Source organism: Aythya ferina, assembly GCF_964211825.1.
Source record: "Aythya ferina genome assembly, chromosome: 9".
NCBI lineage: Eukaryota > Metazoa > Chordata > Aves > Anseriformes > Anatidae > Aythya > Aythya ferina.
In genome coordinates this window covers 25759095-25782717 of record NC_140305.1, presented here as the reverse complement: position 1 = coordinate 25782717, position 23623 = coordinate 25759095, and the positions used below count along the sequence as shown (strand labels likewise).

At 40.2% G+C, this 23623-nt stretch overlaps 1 long non-coding RNA gene across 2 annotated transcripts in view; it reads left to right on the top strand.

Annotated features, from left to right (window-relative positions):
• LOC311441672 overlaps nt 1–20334 on the top strand; it is a 39693-nt gene extending 19359 nt beyond the window's left edge. The window contains exons 3-6 of one of the 2 annotated variants that reach the window (XR_014696128.1): nt 13555–13662; nt 15529–15581; nt 17502–17627; nt 19477–20334. This is a non-coding gene — a long non-coding RNA (uncharacterized lncRNA). Of the gene's footprint in view, nt 1–13554; nt 13663–15160; nt 15348–15528; nt 15582–17501; nt 17628–19476 lie in introns of those variants that run through there. The other variant, XR_014696129.1, reaches the window with a different exon arrangement.
• Nucleotides 20335–23623: the final 3289 nt, after the last annotated feature.

The window sequence follows — 23623 nt, the reverse complement described above, 5'->3', positions numbered from 1 at the left end:
AAATAAGGGCTTTTTTGTTTAGAGGGCGGTTGACAAAATTATGAGTTGTTTGTAATTACACAGACATAATTTCTAAGTACTCCTAAGGGAATTTAAAGTTTATCCTAAGTGCAGTGAAGGGGGGAAAAAAAACAAAACAGCATCAAAAAAGCAGCCCTCAGTAATCTATTACATATGCTGAAGTGCATGTGACATTCTATTTGGGAAAAGAGTGGCTTTAAAAAGAATATTTCATTTGACTCTATCTGCAATGAAGAATGGGGAATGAGAGTAAAATAAATAGGACTATGACAGGAATGAGAAGATCTGATTTATATTGTGGAATAGAAAAACATAAATTCTTTCCAAGATACTGAAGAAGCTTTGCAGATCAGACACTGAAAGGAGACCGTCCTTCCTCCAGTTTGGTTGTTTTGTATAAGTTTTAGTCTGAAGTCACCCATGGTAAATTTGAGAAGGGAGCAAGGCTAGTGTGCCTCTGTAATGCAAAATAGAAGTGGGCTGTTCATCATTATCTTTAGAAGAAGTATATTTTAATGGTAGGCTGATTTTTCTGCATATTATATAAAGCCCCATTTTTCAAAAATTAGAAATGTGAAAATGTTACATTAAATGAGACACTGAAATATTTAACCCATTTTCAGAGGAGAAGAACAAACACTTAAAAAGGAAAAAAAAGTTTTAAAAAATTGAAGAACATTCGCTAGCTATCACGCCTCAGATATCAAGTTCTCACTTCTCCAGCAGAGCCTGGTGGGCTGCTGGGGAGCCGAAGGAGCCATGTTTCCCATGGGTACATCCTGGGGGAGCGTGTCTTTATGGGGGCATGGGGCTGCCTCAAGTCTGGCAGCACCTTTATTCCCATGTAATGGCTTTTCATCAGAAGATGGCAGCAAAATCTTATGAACCATAACACTTGCTATCCTGCCTTCCCATTGTTAGGGTGCCAGGGACAACATGAGGGATCTGCTGGAGCCAGCTTTGAACTGTCTTCCTTCTTCAGTTACCCCGGACAAAGCCATATAGATCCTCGCTCCATGCATATCAAATGCTGTGGGCTGCATCCTCTCCCTTTTTTCCTTTGACCAGATAGCTCTTAGAAAAATGCTTCACTGGGGCTCTCTGCATACCACCTGTGAAAGCAGACTCTGTGAGTGTCATTAAACCAGTGGGAGCCTTCAGCAGCTCTGCTGCACTGCAGTGCTGGGGGGCTCAGCTTAACTGGGGGAGTTGGTGGCTGCCCACCTCGGCCAGGGCAGCTCCGGCCTCCTGGTGTTGTGAAGGTGATTTCTTTGGACAAGAGGACAACGGCCTGATTCAGGCTTCTGTCCTATGGCTGATCCATGGAGCCCTCTTGGTGTGGGTTTGCAGATGTCCACCCTTGGGTGCCTGGCTCCTCATGCTCATAGCACAACAAGCCCAGGTGACTGCTGGGCTCCCTGTTGAGGTGTCAGGAGCCAAAACATGAATTTCTATGTGCCACTGTGGCTCTAGTCTCTGCCTTTCAGCTGTCGGACTTTATTTTGTTCAATTACTTAGTGCTATGGTTTCACATCCTTGTGTGTGCTTCCTCAATGCACAGTATTTGAATGCTGCAAGGGCACTATTGCCGTGGTGAGGGTTCAGCTGGAGCGAGCACTAAGTGTTTGCTGGTTGCTTTAATCTCTTTAATCCATTTGTTGGCTCGTAGTTGCTCTTTGGGAACTGAGTGCTTATGTTAGAGCTCAGGCTTTCCTGGAGGGGTTTGGCTGCATACTGATGTCCATCTTCTTATAGGAAAAAAACTTAATTGGAGATATCATTTGTTTCTCTTACTACAGAAAGCAACAACTACACAAACCTTACCTCTGCTGGTGCTCTACAGAAGTGATGTTGAATTTTTAAATATGTAAACAGGGAATGATATTTGTGTATACTAGAGCTTAACACCACCTTAAAAATGATTACATGTTATTAATACAGAATTCATAATTTGGTCCCACTATTGTGTAGTTCAATTCCTAATCCTTTTAGAATAACCTCAGTAATAAACATGGCATTTCCATATAGCATTCTGGGCATCTTTCCTCTGAAGAAGTTTCTGTAACTTATGATCTGTAATTAGAATCCAATTTAATTATATGTTGCGCAAAGAAATGCTTCTTGAGCAGGGCTTTGTTTTTATGCAGCTGCTGGAAACAGGGATGAAACTGTGGGTTGTAAGAAATAGCTCAGAGGTGAGGGCAAAGTGTCTTCAGAAGCGATCAAAGTTACTGACAGATGAATGTAATCTGCCATATGGACTATGTGGCATCATATATGGTGTCTAAAAGAGATACGCATAAGCTTGCATAGCATAAGTCATTTGATGCAAAATATATATATTTTGACTGTTTAATGACATGTTTCTGTATGAAACTTAGCAAATCAAAGACAGTGTTTGTACAGTTTCTTTCCTTTGGGAAATGTCAACACATAAACCTTAACTAAAAATTCTGAAACATTTTTTTTCCAGGGTTTTCTTCATATGCTCAAAAGCATACAGGAAAAACTTTAACAACTGTATTATTAACTTAAGGCTAATTCAGACTCATTTTGGCCTTGAACATGAATAATTTGAGACTGACCTGATGATGGTTAAAATTCTTTCTTGTTTAACTGAAGGAGCATGCACTCATTTCATTAACTTCTTGAAGGCAATATTGGAAATTACTTAATTTGACTTTGGAAATGACTTAATTTGTTGAGATTCATGGCAAAGGTTTTTGGAAAACTGCCTGCAGCAGGAGGTGCATGTAATAGATACATATTTCTAGCTTGCAGGCTATGGTGGTGTATGAATTGATCATATAAAAAGGTCTGTTTCTTGGGAAGGTCTTCAGAGAATGCAGTGAAGTTATAAACTCACAGAAATGGACAAAAAAGTGTGCTTCAGACTAGATTCAGTGACTTCATACACACATTTTTTCCCTACTGCTGATAAAAAGAGTTGAAAAAAAAGATGGCATTGGGCCCAGGTGATTAATAAAGGGCAAATAGTTGACTTTAGAAAAATTTAGCCGTTCTAGTTATTTTTATTGAACAGTAATTGATTTCCTCCATGAAAAATGTCTGAGTGCTGTTCATCATTTCAGCTGAGATGCGTTAGAACAGCCAGGACCGTGTCGGTGCTCCCAGCTGCAGAAGGTGTGCTCGGCAGACGGATGGAGCGAGGGCAGGCAGGGATCTGTGTTGGCGCCTGTGCCAGGGTAGGAAAGCAGCCTTGTGGTGGCTCTCCAGGACTGTTGTGTGCAAAGGGAACTGCGCAGAAAACTCTCTCTAAGGACTAGTGCTTAAATGTGCACTGAAATATTAATGCAACCTCATTTTCAGATGGCAGGACTCTCCTGAACGAAGCCATATGTTGTACTCGCGGGGGACGAGAGGCGGCTCAGTCTCGGCTTAGAGAAACGCGGTGATGTTGAGAAGACCGACCTGAGTCAAGTTCAGGGTTTCAGCAGTTTTCTCCTCTACTTTGTCCTTTCTGCTTCAGATTTTAAGACAAGACATACTGCAAAAGAAAACTTTTTTTTTTTTTGTGCCATATCATGCACCATGCAGTTAAACCCCACAGATTTTTAGTCTTCTGCTGTAGTTTTTTCCGTACTTCAAAGGATTAAAGTCGAACTTGTTCCAAGTGAAAAGCAACAGCCCAAATTGACAAATTATAGTATATGTAACCCTGTGTTTCATTATAAAGACTTGGTGTGTTCAGCCTCAGACTCCCTGGCACAGGGATAGGCCTGCCTCTTTTCAGACGTCTGTCCATACCTCATGGCAAGTCTCCTGCAGCACCTACCAGCTCAAGCCTTGTTTGGTCTGTTCCTGGCCTCTTTCATGATGAGAAACATTTTGCATGTGTTACATCCATCAGTGAGAGGGCACTACATGTAGGAGAAAGCTGACATCTCTCCTGGTTTTACAGAGGCATCTGCGGTGCCTGCTGCAGGGATGGCCTCCAGGCTGGCTGTGGTATGGTGTTACTGGTGACACAGATGTAACCTCTGGCAGCTGCCAGCCCTTCTTGGCCAAATAAAGTGACTGTTTAAGCCTACCTCTGTCATTCCTCTCCCCTGGTTTGCATTAGGTGCAGTGCTTTTGGGATTATTTCAGGGCTAGCTGCCTCACGGTTATGTTTCCAAGTGCGGTCAGTCATCTCCAGGCAGTGTTTTGAAGTGTGTTTGGCTTAGTGGAGCCACTTTTTGAAAACTGTAGGGTCTTATAAATCCCCAAATGGAGATGCAGGCAAGTTGTGATGATAAGAGCCTTTGCAGTGTCAAGTATCTCTCCACAAATTGTATGTCTGGCTTTTCCTGCAGCATCGCAGGGAAGTCCTGCGGGGCCCTGTGTTCAGGGGAGGTGTCTCCTCCTCCCTGCTGACAGCCAAATTGCACAGTGCCATGGATAATTTTATATTCAATGCTTCTCTAATGTTGCATTTCCATGTAAAAAATTGCTGTCTTTGCCCCTAGGAACATTATAAAGCAGCCTGAAACTATGTTCAATAGTCCTAGTATTATTTCATACCTCTCACTGAACAAAACGAATGATGAGTTGCTTGTCCCCAAATGGATGATGAATATGAAACACTACAACAGAGGTTCTGTGTGAAGATTGATGGATTTGGGTAATGCCTTTTTTATTATTTTCTCTGTAGCTAAGTTCTATTTAAAACCTTCCCATTCAGCAACTCACCTGTGAAAATTAATTGAGCTGCTTTATGTACGTTGGGCTAATTTCCATATTTTACACTACCCTTTCTAAAATGAGTTAAAAACCCAGTCACTTTAGAAATCACAACATAAGGAGGTTGGGATAACTAGTGTTCACATGGTTTCATTTCTGTTGAAACATTTCATATTAGTGTAATTGACCAAGAATTAGGATAATTTTTAATAACATATAGCAATTATGACTGAAAATGTTTGAGATACTTCTGATTTGTTTATATCATGGCTGTAAATGTTAGGAAAAACAATGTGAAATTCCTCCTGAATTGAACTACTTGTTTATTTCTACTGGATAATTTCCTGTAGCCTAAGTGAACTATTAAATTAATTACACCATATTTAAAGGGTAGTATTTGCTTTGGTACAACCAATGAATCATAACCAACAATTTACTTTTTATAGCTGAGATTATAAGAGAACATACCGTATATTAGTAAATGATCTACAAACACCTCTCTTCTACAAATGACAGCTGTACATTCAAAATTTTAATCTAGGATAATAATAATAAAAAAAAAAAACCCTCTTCCTCAAGCCCCATGGAAAAGCCATGCCACTGTGCACCCTGGTGAGGAATTGCAGCTTTCAGCTGGTGTGATGCTGTTGTGGAGCCTCCCCAACCACACGCGCTCCAGATCGCTTGCTGTGTAACCCTTCACAGCATTTGGTTTGGTTTTAACTCATTCAACATAGGTGTCTGTCAGGTTAATCTGAGGTTATTTTAGCATTTAAAAGAATATATTTCAGAAAAGTCTTTGTAGACCTTCTGTAAAGAAAAGCAGTTGCATGAGAATGGGTAGTTAACAATAACCATTTAAATTACAGTTCTGTGAGTCTTATCTAATATAACGGGCTCAGACCATGAACTCCTTAAATTCTAATATAAATTCAGAGGCTCTCATTAATTATTACTTTTATTTTTGGGAGCTGATGATGGCAGCAGCATGAGGGATGTACTGTGCATGGCTCTTCCCATGACTCACTTCTGGCCTTAAGCAAAGCACTTAATGCATTTGTGGCTTACCTGAAAAAGGGGACAGCACTGCTTTCCTCCATGATCGAGCTGGTGCCAGCTTTCCTGAATTAATGTCTGAAAGATGCCTTGAGTTCATAAAATAAAAGAAGCCTTGGATGACTTGGTATTTGCCAAAGAAAGTCATAATCTGCTAGCGGTTAATGCAAAGGTGTTTGAGACATTGCAGTCACCTTCTGTCAAATGCAGGGAGGTCCTGAGTTTCTCAGAAAAATGAAGGGATAATTCATTATATTCTGGGTTAATGTTAGAATCAGAGGAGGATGGCAGTCTGAGTTTCTTGTGTGAGAGGTGGATTATCCACCTGAAATCAACTCCAGTATTCTCTCTGGGAGGTTGTGATAAATGACAACTGTTTTTATCAGCAAAACAAAGAATGTCAGATGTTGCTGGCTGCAGCCGTGCTGCTTTAGCCTTGCATTTCCACTCGGCGTGCACAGCTGACCAGGCTGCCTCTCCAACACAGCCTGAGTCCACCCTGAGGCTTGCATGTAACCCATGGAGGTGACAGCGACCCTGGTGGAGATGTGTGAGGGATTGAAAAGGTGGGGACAGAGGGAGCGATGGTGGGAGGCTAATGGGTGTACCAGTGAGAGGCTTGTCTGTGCAGAACCATTTGTCCTCCTGCTCCTGCTTGATTGCCCTTGGCAGGAAAATAAGACTGGAGGGACTTGAGATAAATCCAGGAGTTGTCACCTGCCTGGCTATCTACAAAGGTACAAGGCACCTGTGAAGCTCTTGTTTTGGCTGTCTCCTAGGATGTCCAAGTAGTGGTGTCATGAACCAGCCATGCGTGGTTTGCACCTCTGCGTAAACAACATCTGGTTTGCGGCGTTTGTCTTTTTTGGTTGTTATTCCACACACTTTGTGGGGAAGGTGAAGAGCAGCATGGCCAGCTTTCCATGGGGATGGGAGCCAGGTGCAGCTTTGCCAGTTTTATTAGCTGTATGGTATTAGCTGTACTAGATACAGACAGCAGAAAACGCAGCCCCCCCATCAACTTTCTTCCCTACAAAAAAAACAGGACAACTGTTTCTGTGACCAACCTCCCGTAAGAGTTACAGAGCTGAATTTCTAGAAGGGGAAAGCAAGGAGAAAAACAAAACCTTAGCTTTGGTAAGTGAGCAGAAATTTATGCAGAATCTTGTATGATAGGTGTTTTAGGCACACTCTTCATCCTACACTCAAAGATGCATCAGGTTTAGGCACAGCCTACAGACTGGCATGCAGCCTTGCCTTTCTTGCCTTAAAATGAGTGTAGATGCTCAGCTACCTAACTGCAAAAAGGGAACAGTTCCACCAGTTCTGGAAATGTTCTCTTAATTCAATATTCTTATGGTATTTCTTTTTCAATAGCACATACCAGGTATTGTTAATTCAATATTCCTCCTGCAAGTTTTGTCATCCTAAGTAACCTCCACATTTCTGGGACTGTAAATCCCTCTCTTACAACACGCTGAAAATGTGGAGTTTCATGAATACAGAATTACAAATTTGTAATTAAGCTCCTAACACCAAGTGCTTGGGAGATATTATTTAAAAAAAAAAAAAAAAAGTACCTGATTTTCCAAAGAGGTGGGACAATAAAATTAAGTTAATGTGGTATTCAGGTTTCTTTCAGTAACCTTGTTCAAACTTGTAAGTGTGCTCAGAATATGAATGTGTTATTATAGGCCTGAAGGGGGGGGTGCAATACAGTTGGCCTTTTTTAATATCATGATTTGCATGGCCATAACGTCCCTCATTAGCAATGGGGCCGCTGAATGGTAGTGCCATTGGAGAACAGGGGTTGGAACAAAAAGTGCATTGTCCCCGGCTGAACTTACTGAAAGCTGGGGAGAGGATTCTCCTTCCCATAGCTTTGGAGCAGCATCAATAGCTGCCATTGGGGAATAACTGCTGAAGTGAGAATTGCCTTTTCCCTGTGGTTCCTGGCCCACCTGCAAATTGTGGAGTCAGCCTTCCCCACCACGGGCTGTTCCCACTAAAGACACACCATTAAATCTGACTGTCAGATGTTCATTTCAATATTCCTGTTGATCCATGCTATTTTTTAGTGATCTTAAAAGGTGGTCTACACACTTCTTAAAAGGTGACATTCTCATTAACAGAGCCCCATGGAGCTGGAGAGGGGGAATCTTGCACCTCTTTGCAGAAACCAAAGAGAAGCCAAGAGATATGGCCTAAAAGGCACTTAGTGGGACTCTTCACAAGTGCTGTAGAGCCTGGTTTGTTTGCAGTTTATCAATTTGTCTTTTGTAGATTCAGGGCAAACCAGCTATGCTCTTGCAGGCAGGAACTGAATGGCTTATAAAATTGTGTCTCCTCATTGGAAATTCTTGAGATGTGTTAGCTGAGCACATAAACTCTCCTTGTCTGTTCCAATAAAATATAAAAATCAGACTAGATTAAATTCCTGCTGTGGGACAACAGCAGCTACCTCATTTCAGACAACCTATGTTTGGGCCTTTCATGCTGAAGTAATGTAATGTCTGAGGAGCAAAAGTGGGACTACTGGTAAAACTAGAATTTCTATACATGTGTGGATATAGAAGAAGGTTGCATACATTTTCTTTACACAGACTATTATTGTTTGGCTAGTATTATTCCCACTGCAATGCTTAGGTGTGATCTGGTAGGGCTCCTTTAAAGTTTCTGAACTCTTTTTGGCTACACGGCCTCTGAATTATGCTCAAAACTCTTAAAGCTGTGTCAGCAAAACCATGCTTTAGCATCTACCTCTTTTGCAGACCTGGGGAAAAGCCAGATTCTGTCACTTCCATTCTGTAAGTAACATTTTTGGCAGAGCTTAAGACTGAATAGTAAAATGTTGAATAATTGACATTGCAAGGCACAAGTGGAGACTTTTCATGAGCACGAGGTGGCTGCTCCTTCAGTCATCCCTACAGTGTCTGAGCAGGGGGAAGGACAAGGGCTCTGCTGGAGAAGCTGGTGCAGGTGAAGGGTGGGCAGACGTGGAGGGATGGACCCCTAGAGCTGTTATTTAACAGAGGGGAATGGGAACTACAAAATACGTCAAAGCTGATTGAAACTGAAAGTTATTGTATTGTTTATATAGCTGTATAATTTTGTTTATTGGATAGAAACATTATGGGACATAAAGAGCTAAAAGATGAGTATGAGAATGAGTAACTGTAGGAGGGATTGAAAGGAATAAAACAAATGGTGGAAGGTGAATATTTGAAGCCAAAATGGGACAGAATAGAAGGAAAGATGTGCAATATGCAGGTCAGCAGAAGTGTGGTGATGGAAGGTAAAGGTTTGCTTCAGCCTTGTAGCAGTTTCCCAGGACTTCACAGCATGGCACAGCTGAGTTTAGGGTGAGGATGTTGAAGATGCCTTTAGTCTCTGGTCTTGGGTTATCTTATATCTCAGCCCACAAGGCAAACATTTTTTGTGTAAAATTCTAAATGCAACGTGAGTAAAAATGCTCACAAATTTGTTTGGTCTGAGCCCCATTTCTTTTTTGAAGAATCCATTTGGATTCTGAATGCAGAGCTCTATTGCTACTCAGTTTGATATACGATGTAGTAAAAGCCATGCATGTTGCAAACTGTTGCATGGCATTTGGATTCCTTTATTTTAAAATATATTTTAATATTTCAGGAGTTTAAGCATAACCTGCTCCTGATCAGAATCTGAGTACTGATTTTCAAGTTATTTTTTTCCAATTATAAAATGTGTATAGCTATTTTAAGTAGAACTCACAATGATAAGGTAAATAATTAATGAAGTAAGTTTTTCATAGCCATCTTTAATCATATCTTAAGAAATTGCCTGGAAGAGTTTGCCTTTGAGGGCTAACTTTGTCTTTCAAAGAGAACTTTATTATTGAGCCCTTTTCAAGTTTCCATCACTCCCTTTGACATAGACTAACAGGGCTGTATTGATTTCCCCTGGACTTGGTGCCCAGTGCTAATCTACATTCAGCTTAAAAAACACTACATTAACAGAATATTTACGTTCTGACACAAACTTCCCAGCTTAAATCTGGCAATGCCTCCAGCTCTCTTTGGCCTGATGAAAAGGCACCACAGAGAGCAGAAAGTGGCTGGGTGTGAGTTGGAAGGACTCACTCACCACCACTTTCTGAAACTGTGGTTACTGATTTTGTGCAATGTTTATTCCCTTTCCACACACTTAAAAGTCTTAAGTTTTGCAGTATGTTTCTTATTTTTTTTTAATGGTTCTCCCTGCAGGTACGTTGAAGGTCCAAAGCTATGATAAATCGTTCCCTCTCTTGCAGAGCAGATTCTGCAGGGGCTTGATGTAATCAACCAGGGGCTTGATGCGATTGCAAAGCAAATATTGTCTTAAGCAGCATCTTTGAGACATCAATATGTTTCCAAAGGAAGAAAGTAGCACATCGTACAGATAATCTCATACCCCTTGTCTCTGCTGCACAGTTTGGTATTTAAACACATTTTTCAATGACTGAAAATCAAATTGAGGGGATTCACTGTCACGTGCATGGGAGACACGGCTACACACAACCCAGCTGGCTTCAGCTAGTAGCTGGACTGCAGAGGAAATCCTTCACAATCCTTTCTGATTGGTGCTTTAAAATTTATTTTTCTGCCCATACATTGGTTTCACATCCCAGTAGTAACATAGGGCCACGTTTCTCAAATGAACTTTAAGCAGCACTGAATTTTATATGTTGTTATGAAGACAGTGAGCTACAGTTATTTTGAAAAATTCTGTATGCGGACAGTCACTGCAGTAAATTCTTGGAGAATTATTATTTTTTAAACAGTGGCAAGAAGTGTCCCAAAGAGATTTAACTTGTCTAATTAAAATCCATTTAAAGATGTTATCCAAGCAGGTTTCATTGGAAAAGGAGAAGTTAATATTGTACTGCAAAGTACCACAGTGTTTTTTTCTAAAAGCAAAGGGAGTCCCACGCATTTTCAACCTCAAATCATTAAATTTTCCTTTTACCAAAATTCAATAAACCAAATCCTCTGGTGTGACTCAGAAAAGCTGAGAAGACTGAATGCCTAGAGATGGATTAGAATTTATTGGATGGGTGGTGTTTCAGCCCTTCAGAGGGACAGCTGTGTGGTCTGGATCCCAACTGTGTTCCCAGATAGCCACAGGAAACCAATCGACACTTTCTTGTTAGAAAAGCATCCCATGTGTGAGAAGATTTTGTGTTAGAGCAAAGGAAATTGTTGGCCATGGCACTGCTTACCAACTTTCCTCCCATGCACTTCAGCAGTCTTGCAGCTCAGAGCTACAAGAGCTATGCCAGAAAGAGGTGAAGGATGGGAGAGCTTGCTCTGCTGGGGAAGTACCCGCACGAACCCAGCAAACACTGGGGGCTTTCGCCAGTCTGTCTGCCTTGGCCTGTTTCAATAGAACACGGTTGGAAAGTAAGAGCACATTTCAGAATGCCCAAATAATCCTAAAAGCTTCTTACAGTACCTTTCTGCACACTCCCCCAAGTCTCAATATAACAAAATTTATACTGGATATCAAACCCAGCAATTGATTTGTAGTCGCAGTAAATTCAGTGCAGTCTTGGAACGAAATCCAAGCAGCAGATACTCTCCCTGCTAGCAAGTAAATAAACTATAATTGCAATGACTTTCTCCTCCTATTCCTTTGGATGTAAAAGGCATTTTTGACATAAATTTCTGAATGTTTCAATTAATCTTTCTCTGGTGGAAGTTGATTAAAATCTTACCCTTGTTAATTAATAGATGTGTAAAGCATGTTGGGACACTGTCGTTTAGCATTTTAGCATTTCCAGCGCTGACACAGAAGAGAAACAAGCATACCAATTAATAATTTACCTAATGTAGAATCAAATACTCAGTTTCCAACAAAAGGCTACCTTGCATTTAAACGGCACAATCTGGAGTTACGTTAGCAGTTATATTTTTTCTAACTTGTAAATAGGTGAAGGCTTTAAAATTTGCGATGTGCTCACAGGGGGATGTTCATTTAATAATCGCAGAGGCATTCCTGTAGCAGAAATACTCAGGCTGTTGTGGTGTTTCTGACATCCTTATGCATTTTGCATTCATATTTAATGTTGTAAACTTTGATCAGGACTTAAATTCTGCGAGTGAGTGAACAAGAAGCCCAGGAGGATACCTGAGCCATACTGAAAGAATGCCCATCCAGGCCATGGGTACAATCTTGGGTGTCATCAAAAATTTATTTCAGTTTAGTTTTTGATTCCTGAATTGTTTGTAAATTGTGCATTGGATAAAAGGATGCAGTTGCTTCCTCAGGGATAAAACCCTGGTAACTGGCAATTGGTAATAGCCAATATCTATGATTTGAAGTATTTATCACGGTTAGAGGAGGGTACCCAGGGAACCAAGATGAGATCACTTGGTCATGGACTTTGCTAAACTTTGAGCTTTTACTGTGTTTTGCTTAGCACACCCAGTGATATGCTGCCTCCCTACTTCTCCTTGCCCACTAGTGCTGGAACCAGAGGAGCATTTTCCTTTGGAATCACACACAGTTTCACGGTCATCCCTCACTGTCTGCTTGGGACTGGTGATGTCAGGAAAGATAGATGTTCTTTGCTTTCTGAATACATAATTCCCATTGCTTTGCAGATTGTCTGGATTTTTCTCTCTAGTTGGGGCATGCTTTTCTTTCCTACAAAGTTCTCATGACTCTCACATTTCTCCTACTTACACAGTAGTGTGTTGTTATACTTGACTATCTCTAGCTGTAGATGAAGGAGGTGCCCATCTCCTGTAGAAGGGGATGGATAACCCTACAGGATGCCTGCAGTTCTAGTGGCTGCATCTTTTACAATCACATAAGATCCAGTTAATCTAAAACCCTGGGTTGTAGTCGTTCAGCTACAAACCAGTGCAGTAAAATTGTTTGCAAAATCCCAATCATTGGGTGATGCTTTCACAAGATGTTGATGTTGTGTAGCCAAAGCAATAGCGAACCTGCTCTGTGCTTTGCAAGCCTATATCTCCTGAAGTAGTTCCCAGCTGCCTAATCATAAGTGGTCCTTCTGCAGTTAAATGAACACAAAGATTACCCCCATCCACTAGCTTTCAAGATCATCTCTGAGATAACTAAGAAGCCAACAAAGCCAGCTTCTGTTGGGTGTTTGGCCTTGATGGAAAAGGTGACAGATTGTATAAAATATGAGCTGATGTATAACATATTAATTTACCGGGAGCGGGGGCAAATTTCTAACCTCCTGTAAGATAGTATGGATGCCCTTACTTTTCTGTGATTCTCCTGCTATAAACACAGTTTATTTTAAGGCAGCCATCCCCAAAATGCCATAACCCAGCACAGGTGTAGGCAATCTGGTTATGGCTGCAAACCATCAGTGGGGCATATTTCTGAAGATTTAACTTTGATGGAAAATTCTGCTTTTGTGATGTGTAGATAGAGACCATATAAATTTTAATTCAGTGAATTACATTTACTATAGCTGCGTTGTTTCTACAGTGCTATTTTCATTAAAGGACAGAGATTAAAAGGTCGGATTTTATTTTATTTAGATTTTATTGATTAGTGGTCCACATAGAAAAGGGAGGAATCAATGTACTTTGATTCAACTTGAGTGAAGCCATAGAGCAGAGTGCTATTTATGTGTGGAAAATGAGGCAGGAATAGTCTTTTTTAATAGAAATCAATTCAGAATAGTAACTCAGTAACAGTTTGAATAGAAAGAGAATTTGTGTAGATTCCCATTTTGCTGAAGTTGAGTGAGTTTGCAAAATAAAATTTATTTTATGCTAAAATGCTTGTTGCCAGATCCAGTTCAATATCATCCATGGAAGCCTTTCCTGGAGAAGACAGAAGAGCAAGTGAGCAGTGTCAGCTCTGCAGCTATGATCCCTACCCAGGCTTGTACAAGGGATGGTAACTTTCACATTTTGATTTTAGTGCATACCTACCCTATTTTTTCCTGTTTAAACTCTACAGGATCCCATAGAAATATTAAAGAGGTGCATACTATGTTAGCTTCTCCTTGGAGAAGGGGAAAAATCAAGGGAACAATCAGGCAGGAGAATCATTATGTGTTGTTGGGGATGAGTGAATCTCCAGGAAAACCAGAGACATGTCCAAATTAGCTAGATTGCAATAGGCAGGCTAGGGTAAAATCATAGCATAGAGGAGAAAAAAAAAAAAGGTGGGGGTTGGGGGGGGAGAGAGAAAAAAGCAACCTTACTTCAAAATTTTTACTTTTGTGACAGAGATAACAGAAATGAAATAACTTCTGGAAATAGAAAAAGAACAAAAGGAACCAAATCAACATAAACACAATTTTTTGTTCTAAAATGTGCAGCTTGTTTGAGATGGGTCAGAATCTGTTTTCTTGATGGAAAAGGATTTTATTGAATCAACTGATCAACTGGTGAACTTCAACAATAATAAGCTGATTGAATTGAAATATTGTTTTGCAGAAAAAAATTGATAAGAGGAAAAATCCAGTACAGTGTTATTGGGAAGGATGTCTGGATATTTTGTTCTGAAACATTTTTTTTCCTCTAAGCACATCACCACCTGAAATGAAAAATCATAATCTGACAGCAATATTTTGGCTGATTTAAAAAAAAAATATAAATTATGGAACATTGAACTTTTCTAAACCTCTTGTCAGTTGTCACCTTGTTTTTAGATTTTAAGAAATAGATTCCAGCTACTTACTATGCCACTAGATTTGTATCTTTCTACAAACCAGTACATTCTCACACTATCAAAGTAAATAGCGTTAAAAACACTATGCTCTTAGTCACTTTTTATTCCTCTCTTCTGGAAGAAAAAATATTTTCTATGAGGTGTACAAGTTTTCCTCTATGAATAAAGGTTTTCTCTTTCTCCTCTCTGATGTTAGACTGTTGCAATGTTTTGCAGCATTATTAGCACTTTATCTTCTTTCCTTCGATGAGATTACAGAACTTGCTTGTGTGTCAGGACTTTTAAGGCAAACATTCAAACAAACAAACAAAACAAACAACAACAAAATAATAAAATAAATGTATTTTGGTGAGTACAGATACCTGTTTAATCATAAAGTCATTGCATTTGGGGAAAATTAAATTAGTTGCACTTGTATATTTTTAAATGGATTTAGCATTTAACGCTATTTAACATAAAGCCTCGGTTACCTAGCTTGCTATGGAAGATGATTCAGTTATGGTTTCGAGCTACACAAACTAGTAGCACAAGTGAGCATTTTCTAAATTAATCTACAAATACATCATACTGGAAAAGTAGGCTAAAAACCTAAGGCCATTTTTACATTAGGAAGTTCACTACCAAAATTACTAGATCTCTCCTAATTTATTTGACACATAGGTTCAGCTCGGATATTAGAGCTGTCATAATAAAATGCTTCCATTTTTTCCTTCCACAGTGCTTTGAGATGGATCTTCTTTGAAGCTGCGTCAAAGTAGCTCTGAAGCAGGAGAAAGTTTAAAATTTTTAGGCTGAAAATCTAAACAGCCTCAATATGCTGTATAAAATTGTTCTGAGAACCGAACCTCCTACTATGGCACCCTGGAGCATTCAGTCACTTTCAATAAATCTCATCTAATAATTTCTCACTTGTCCTTATTATTACTAAGAGCCAGAGCATCTCAAGGCAATCTCAGAGTAAAGGCTTTGGCTGGATGCGGAAGGAAGGCTCATGTGAAAGTTAACATGAAGGAAAAGTTATCCAAATGTGAATTTACTGGGGAAAGTGACTTTTGAAAGTGACTTTTTTTTCCCATGAATTTACAGGTGGCTGTCAGTTAAGTCACCTCTTCTTTGATTTGAAGAAGTTAAGTTATAGGGTAAGTGTACTGAGAATGGAGTTTTGGCAGGCTGTTTTTCTCATCTTTAAAGCTTTGCTTTTATTAGTTTTCTTTCATTATCTCTGGAAAAGCTACACTCAGTGTCTGCTGGGAATATCTGCTGTTAAATCATTTCTGAGGGACACAGATCTGGGCCACTTGACATTTTCCCAGTCCTTTAGCAAAGAAGTATGCTAACCACAACTTTCCACTTGAAAATATCCTGGGGGTCTGGGGAAGGGCTTTTCTTGTACTTCAGTACTTTGTGTTAATTGCAAAACCCTTTACTGATCTCCACCTTGTGATGGAGAGTTCAGGCTGGCGAGCAATCCCTTGCCTTCGGCTGGATGCCAGATTTACCCTCTGCTAGTTTTACACTGCATTTATTAACTTACTGATAGAAGGCTTCTCCATAATTCTTACCCAAATAATTATCGGAATAAACAAAGGAAATTCCCTATGTGAGGTGAACTGGATCAAAGCAGCAGGTCGATTACCAAGTCTTTCAGCATCTTTTGTGGGATTAACTCTACCACCCAGCTCACAAAGCTGTTCCCCCTTTTTTTTTTTTCTCCAACAAACTGATTCTTGCAGGTTCTGTGATCCAAATGGCATTATGTGTCATTAGCTTTATTTTCCCAGCTGTTTGTTTAAAAATGTGGTCTTAAGAAATCCTCCCAAAGCGCTGCCTCCTACTTTAGCCAGACTGTAAAGATCCAGTCTCACAACTGCATCATTACTGAGTATTACCAGGACTGCAAAACATTTCCAATCCCAGTTGGAAACATTTCAGTCTGCAGAACATGATGCTCCCTGGAGCAGGGTATTTGATAGAGAAGGACAAAATCGGGAAGAAATAATTAATGTTTGGAATCTTTTTTTTTTTTGGTTTTGTTTTTTAGTAGCAGGACTGCTGGGAAGAGCTCTCAAACAAGGCTCTGGGTGGATGAGGGAAGTTAATTCTCTCTTTATGATTGTTCTTTTCTCATAAAAAAAAAAAAAAAAAAAACACAACACAAACAGTTTTTCTATCAGTCTATCATAGATGAGATTTAATCTATATAAAACTTTTGACAACTGCAGTGATAATTTCAGCCTGCCAGTTTATGAGATTATAAAAGGCAGTTTACCCTCACCAGTCTGTAAAGGGCTGAGTTTGGGCACGATGCAGGCACTGATTCAGCCTGTGTTTTGAAGGCTACGAAGGATGCTGAAGCTCTGTAGTGTCTTGTGACCAGGCTGTGTGGAAGGCTGTACCCATGCCATGTCAGGGTGTGCAACAAAGTCCTCCTGTGGGGAAGCACCTCTGTGGCATTGCTGTCAATGCTGTACCACCATTTAGAGCAGACATTGCTGAGAGCAAGCGAAATGCAGGAGCGATCAGGGAGTTAATGGAGCAAAGCCTATATTTCACCCTCTCTGTCAGTACTTCAGAGTACTGAGGGGAAAAGAGAGCTGTGAAATAGGAGGGCATGACTTCTGAACTAACGTTTTTGCTTTTCCTCCTGGGGTTGAGGTGAGGCTGTTATGAATCATTAAGGTTTTGCGATTCAGAGGCCTTCAGGCACCGGCTTCTAGGGTGCTTGGCTCAGCCTTGGCTCACCATCTCGCCTGGCCTGTGCAACCAGAAAACCATCTGTTTATGCAGTTACCTGTCAGTATTTCCAGTCCCTCAGAAAATACTGGAATTTGGTAAACCGAAAATGAAAACCTCTATCCCCAAGGTAGGGAGGTGAGAGCCTTCTGTACGTGATCACTGTTGGTGTGAGCTGTGCTCAGGGTGCGCACATGAACTCAGCCCGTGTAGGAGAGCCCTCAGGGAGGAGGCCACCAACGTGTTATCCCTGTCCTCCGCCTGGTCATGGAGCTTTGTGAAAGCAGAAGGAAAAGCAATGATGTTGTCTTTTCTATCAAATCTAGTCAAACTCTCCATGAGGAGACTACTGGACGGGCAGAGGGATGTCCAAGCAGCAGGCTGGATCTCCTTTCCTCAGGAACTGGGGTAAAAATACGTCAGTTCTTCTCTCAGAGTATTGATCTCTTGAGGTGAGTTAAAGGCTAAGAGTAAGGTTTCTTCCTGACTGGTAAGACTAGCTATAATGCGAATAGGTACGGGATGGTGTCAAGTCTTACAGAAGGTCCAAAGATAGCACTATAATCCCAGCAGTGCTGTACACAGCCATCCAAAAACATCACAATAGAAGCAGATAAATCTTTTAATTAAATATTTCAGGTATTGGTCACAATTATTTCTAATTAACATTAATGAATAAGGATGGTGCAAACAAGCAGTATAATCTGGTGATAAGCATTTATAATTAATACAAATGGCACAGGCAGTTTGGTGGACTCAGTTTGGTGATACATACTTATTTTAGATATGTTACATCAAAACAGTCTCTTATTTTCTTGAGCTTTTGTTTTCTCCTGATGCAAAATTTTGGACTAGATGTAAATAAATTTTGAGTACTACAAGCTCACTTTTATCCAAGAAAGAATATTGTCCCAGAATTTCAACACATGAGGTGCCATAAACATTCTTGAAGTTTCCTTTGCTTTTCTGAATTATTTTGCAGCTTTTCTGAAGTAATTCATTTGCCCATCATAGCTGAATAATAAAACACAGATTTATACCCACTCTTCTTGATACACAGTCTTAGGCAGAATTTCTGGTAAAATTAAGTCCTTGCCTCATCTCCATGGCTGTAGTTCCCTTTATTAACAGTACAATTGAAAATTTGATGTTTTTTTTTTTTGGGTGCAAAACAGCAAAATACAGTCCACCATACAATAAGGAAATGTTCAAATGACAAAAACATAAAAATAAAAATTGAAATACTCTAATATTCTCAGATATTGACATTCTTTATTAATATTTAGGATTCCTTCTAGGAAACTCACGCACAGTTTACTCTGATGAGGAATCCAATACATTGTTTTCTATAAAGGGTGGCTTTGCCAACCTGAATAAAAACCTTCAAAATAATAAACCACATGCAGTAGATTAATGTGGATGGCTTTTCTCTGTATCCATTTCATGCAGTGCATGATGTAGCTATCACATTTCTATTCTGGGCTGGCCTGGGGTCTCTCAGATCTTACTCACCCTGTCCCCTCCTCCCAAGGTATTTTGGCTTTCTAACCATCTATCTTCTGTGTGCTCCAACTATACTGTAAAGATTTGTAGGTGAAAATACATCTATATAGATCTATCTATAATTAATTATTTTCCTGGAATTTGATGCAGGCAACCTATTCACTTTTTGCAGAGTCACGTGGTTGCTGGGAATTTTTATGGAAAAAATAACCACATTTATAATTAGCCTGGAAACGTTTAGGAGTGGTAGAACAAACTGGGAATTAGTCCTGGAGTTGGTGGTCCTCTCACTGCTTCCAGCAGCAGAACAAATTTGTTTTACAGTTTAAGCTGCAATCATCTTCTTTGATTTAATTTAATCCACTGCAGCAGCTATGAGACCCCAGTGACTCCTGGAGGTACAGTAAGTGCGGCTGCTGCGAAATAGTGTCTCCTTTCTCCTCTGTACCAGCACAGAAGGGAAAGTGTGCACAACTGCACCAAAACTTGAGAAATAGTGATTAAAAAGATGGTGGGTTTTGATGCAGTCTCCTTTAGTTAATTTAAAAGCTATCAGAGAAGATAATTCCATCAGATCCAGGCCCCAGATCTAGGACTGACAGATACCTGTAATCCCCCTTGGTTTCTGTGGAACTTTTGAGCATTAAGCACATTTCATTATCAGTCCTTGGACAGGAGATCATAAGTCTTTCCATTAGTGAAATTACCTATTTTTAAAATTCATTAGGTGGTAGCACTTAAAGGGAGGAAAAAATATATTCAAATCATAATCCTGAATAAGTAATATTTTCTCTGCAGGTTTTTGGTGAGCAGCACGTAGGCATTGTCATCGTAAATCACAAAGTGCCCGGTTCTGTGCGACGAGGGGACCTTTGTGCAACTCAGGGAGTTTCACTGAGCAAAATGAACTACGGGAGAACAGTAGTTTTATTAAACTGCCCACATTTCTAAGACAGATTGTGCAGTTATCTGGCAAATTGGTGAGCCTACAAATGAAATATGTAAGAAGCGACAGAATACGAGCTCCTGGATTTACACCCAGACAGTTTGTCCCTACCAGTAAATATGTTTTAAAAGATGCTAGCCAGTTTGATAAGAACTGTATTTTTTTAGTTATTCAGGCATCTGTTTGAAATTACACTTTGTCCTCACATCATCAAATCTCATTGTGCCAATGATATTAGTGAATGATATGTTTTAATAAATGTATTTGCTGTTTGGTTTGTACCTCTAGGGCCCATTTGCCTCTTGGTGAAGGTAATTATACCTGAAATTTTCTCATACTAACAGATTTTCCACAGCTCACAAAATTCTGAGGGTACTAATAGAAAAGTATGAATTTCACTTCGTTCATTGCTAAAAGTGCTTTACTTCACAGGAGGCTCCCAGATACCATTTGCCTAAATGAAACAGGACTACAACAGAGGTGGAAAATTACTTTGAATTAGATTTATTGATATATATTTTAAATACTTAAAGGCTTCCTCTTTTTAAAAATGGGTTTTATTAAGATTTGCTGAGAAGCTGTTATTGGTTAACCCGAGTTCTTGGTGAAGTCAAGATTTTACAGTCTATTTTATATATTTGCTTCTTTTTAGAGAATCTAATGGTATAATATCAGCCTGAAATTACTGAATAAAGTTTTCTCTGAGCTAAGGGTTAGAGATTTTCTTATCCTTAGATATGGGGCTGAAAGCCCACATCACCCCAAGTCTTTGGAGGCCAAGTCAGATCATTCTGTCTGGTTTTCCTGGGGACATGGGAAGCAGAGAACTTTCTGATTATTATCAGTATTATTGTCTCTTTCCATAGGAGGAAGAACCCAGATATATAACCATTTTGTGGATATTGGACCTTGCAGAAAGTTGAAAATTGTTGCATCCTGGCATGTTTCAATACCTCATCACAGTTGATGACTCTGGATCAGGCCTAGAAACTAGATAAGGAAGTAATGATAATAAACTGGGTGGTAAATACTGAATAAATAATATATTTCTGCAACAGAAATCAATCTGTCTGGAGGCTTTTAAATGAAATCTTGGTTTCTTATAAGCTGAAGGAAAAACACTGAATCAGATGTCTTCCTCTACCAAAAGTAGTTTTTTAGGAATGTGACTCTAGGGTGAAGGGTGGATTGCCCAAATATCTCTAGGTACAGAAAAATCTAAAGAAATTTACTAGTCTGAAGTGAGGCTTAAACACCCTGGGTGGAGTAACTCAAAGCATAAGAAAAAGAGAAATTTATGGTACTTTGTTAATCAACTTCCTTGGACCTTATTTCCGAATTCTGTGCATCCACAATCCCCATTTGCCTGCATGCACAATAGATCCAGGATGCTCATAAAGCAGCATGGCACAGGTGCAAATCCTCTTGGTTCATGTTTTGTAAACTCGTGTTTCCAGGTTGCTCTCAGCTCCCTGATGGAGAGAAGTGGCAGAGTCTGTGCTCTGCAGATGGGTTACCCGCTATAGCTTTTAGCTGCATCTGGCACCCGCGGGTTGGATTTTCCTTTCGTCAGCCAGCCAGGAGCAGCAGTTGCATTTTGTGGACTGATCCAAACCTCATGGTTGAACACACACGGGCAGAGCAAAAGTTTCACTGGCCCTGGTCCACTGCAGCAGGATCAGTGCTGGAGCCAGCGCATCTGTTACCCTCTCTGACTTTGAGGTGCTGTTGAATTTATTCTTCTCTTCACCAGTGTAGCTATTCCCTGAATCTCTGCAGTACTTGTTAACAGGCAGCTATATGTCAGTGCTACAAACACTATATAGGAGCATTAAAACAGATTTAGAAATACAAACTCTGCTTTTGGTGCTAGGAAGGAAGATGTTTGCCAGGTGCAAGCTCTCTCTGTTGCCTGTATGCCTTGAACTCTCATGAAATCAGTTATATAAGAAACAGATGAACGTTTCAAGAAGGCATATATTTCAGTTTGATTACATTGCTCAAATACTAGCAAAATAGTTATTTGTTTGTAAGGTCACCTACAACTCCAGAGTAGTTTTACCTTTTTGAAAATCTCCTGTTGATCTAAATGGGATTGAAAGCATAGACTCCTACAGTTATATATCGGTATTATTTGAAAATTTCTGTAGAAGTTCTTGCTATAGAAGTTGAATGACAGACCTTCTACAGGTTTTGTGAACCACTTATTAGAATTCCAGAACTATATGTTATAACATACACGAACATACCTACAGCATACTTCACATTTCATAATGAATTTCTCATAGCTCTCCTCTACGTGTCCTCATTTGTAAACTTAAGAGACCTTCTCATAAATTTCTCGGACTTGTAGGAAGCAGAAGGATTCAGTGGGTGGATCTAAGATCTCTGATGTGTTAGTTCTGGTCTTTCATCTAACAGGGAATTAGATTTGTCATGTTCTGGCCTAAGTGGAGTGGCTTCATTGAACTTTTCATGGTTAGGCATCACAGCTAATTTTTGAAGACCCAGAGAGGAAAACAGGCCTTTGTAGGGTCATATTGTGATATTGTTGGTCATCTAGGAAATTAGATGGCTGAGTGATGTTACTTTCTGCCATTTTTGGAGTCTGGTTTTGTATCTTTGCCAAGTATTTGAAATTGCTGACTTCTATCAGGGTGAAAAAGGGTAACTAGCCATGATGAATCAAGATGACAGAACTGCATTGGAAATTTCAAATTCCAAATGACTTTTAATTAATCTAATTAAAATTAATTGCTTCTGCTTCTTTGGAGAGTCTAGACCAGTAGTATTTTCATCCTCCAGATCTAGCCCTTCATCTCTCCTCATTTGCTTTGAAGTGAGTCTTTACAGCACTGACATTAGTTAAGAGAGCTATATTAAGAAACTGGAGAAGCTCTGCTTGTCTATCACATACCAGGATGGTTAGATGATTTTTATAAACATAGTTTTGATAGAAAAATATTCATTAATGAGAGATGTGGTAAAAAAGGTGTACTTTGTGCGGAAACTGTAGAGGCTTTTTAGACTACTCCCCTTTTTCTCTTTAATGACTACGCGCTAGTATAGATCATTGTCTTTCCAGCCATTCACATTAATAGATTTTATTAATTTGGGGTCAAATACAGTGGAAATTCAATAAATTCTGTAAGGGTATGCAGAAGGAGAGTGTCTGCTCTTCTGAAGGTACCTTGGCAAGGGCCTTTACCAATGCAACAAGAGACAAGGCAAAGGGAGGCAAGTGCTGGGAACCAAGTCTGGTCAATCATACAAATTTATGAGCATGTAAGAATGTAGGAATGGTCATGCCAATGTTAGCTAATGGAGGGCTTCTATGCTGGGAGACAATCACAAGAAACAAACCTCCCAGGCGCACTTATTTGGGGGCACCAAAGCTACTGGCACCACTTCCAGGAAGAATGAAACTTGCAGCTGGTAAGACTGTGAACCAACTTGCCTCAGACTGTGACGGTACAGAAACTGCAAAGCTCTGCAGACCCATGGGGTTGTTCAGGGGAAAGGGGGATCACAAGGAACAAAGAGGGGGGACAGGTAAAAAGGTATAAAATGGCTGGTTGCGTGTAAAATGGGGCCGATCAGTACACTTGTCTGGCCAAGCCCTGCAGCTGAACACCACGCTCTGTTCTTATATTTTCTCATTTAATCATTTCTTAACTCTCTCGCTGTGTATTCACACTCTCTCTTGCGTCTGTGCACACTGCAAGGGTAATGTGCCAGCTCTGAGACCTCTGTGTCAGTGGTGCCTGCTGCTGGAGTCAGGGTGGTGAAGGGCACCCTGGCCTGCAGAGGAGTGACTGGGAGGGTCTCAGTGCTGGTCTCTGGTGGGATCTGTGTGTGTGCGAGTGGAGCTGCTGCCTGCTCCTTGGGGCAGGCTGGGGATGGAGCCTGTGGTGGCTGCTCCTGGAGACAGGCTGGAAGCAGCCTGGGAGGCTGGTCTTGTCAGCATCCTGTCTCTCTGTGTGTCTCTGGAGTACACGT